The following is a 501-nucleotide window of genomic DNA, read 5'->3' on the forward strand; positions in this document are numbered from 1 at the left end:
CAACCACTGCTATCAATTTGATTCCAACGTCCGAGACTATGGATCCTCACATCAAGCACTCACCATTACCCAGCCCAGTCCGACGCACAGTGACCTATGGGGCAGGGTGGAGCTTCCAGGCTGTAACGCTGTACGGGAGTAGAAAGCCTTCATCTTTCTCCTGAGGAGCAGTTTTGTAACTACTGACCTTGGAGTTAGCAGCCCAAAGCATAACCCACTAGGGAACCCCGACTCCTTGTCATCTTAATTCACCATCGTTGTGAGCTCACCGCCACCCCCTGTCTTTCCTCAAGTCAAGCAAGGTCCATCTACGTGCCCCCCAGTCCTTACTCCTCCTTAGGACATGTACACTTAACTCCCTCTCGCTCCTCGGATCTGCATTTGGGTACACTAGCCAGCAAGGCAAAGTTCAAGAACAACGAGAAATGGGAGTCCTTCCAATCGGGACGCTACTCAGCTGGAACACTGTTTACGCGACAAGAACTCAGCACGCTGGAAGAA

Source organism: Tenrec ecaudatus, chromosome 9 (genome assembly GCF_050624435.1).
Source record: "Tenrec ecaudatus isolate mTenEca1 chromosome 9, mTenEca1.hap1, whole genome shotgun sequence".
NCBI lineage: Eukaryota > Metazoa > Chordata > Mammalia > Afrosoricida > Tenrecidae > Tenrec > Tenrec ecaudatus.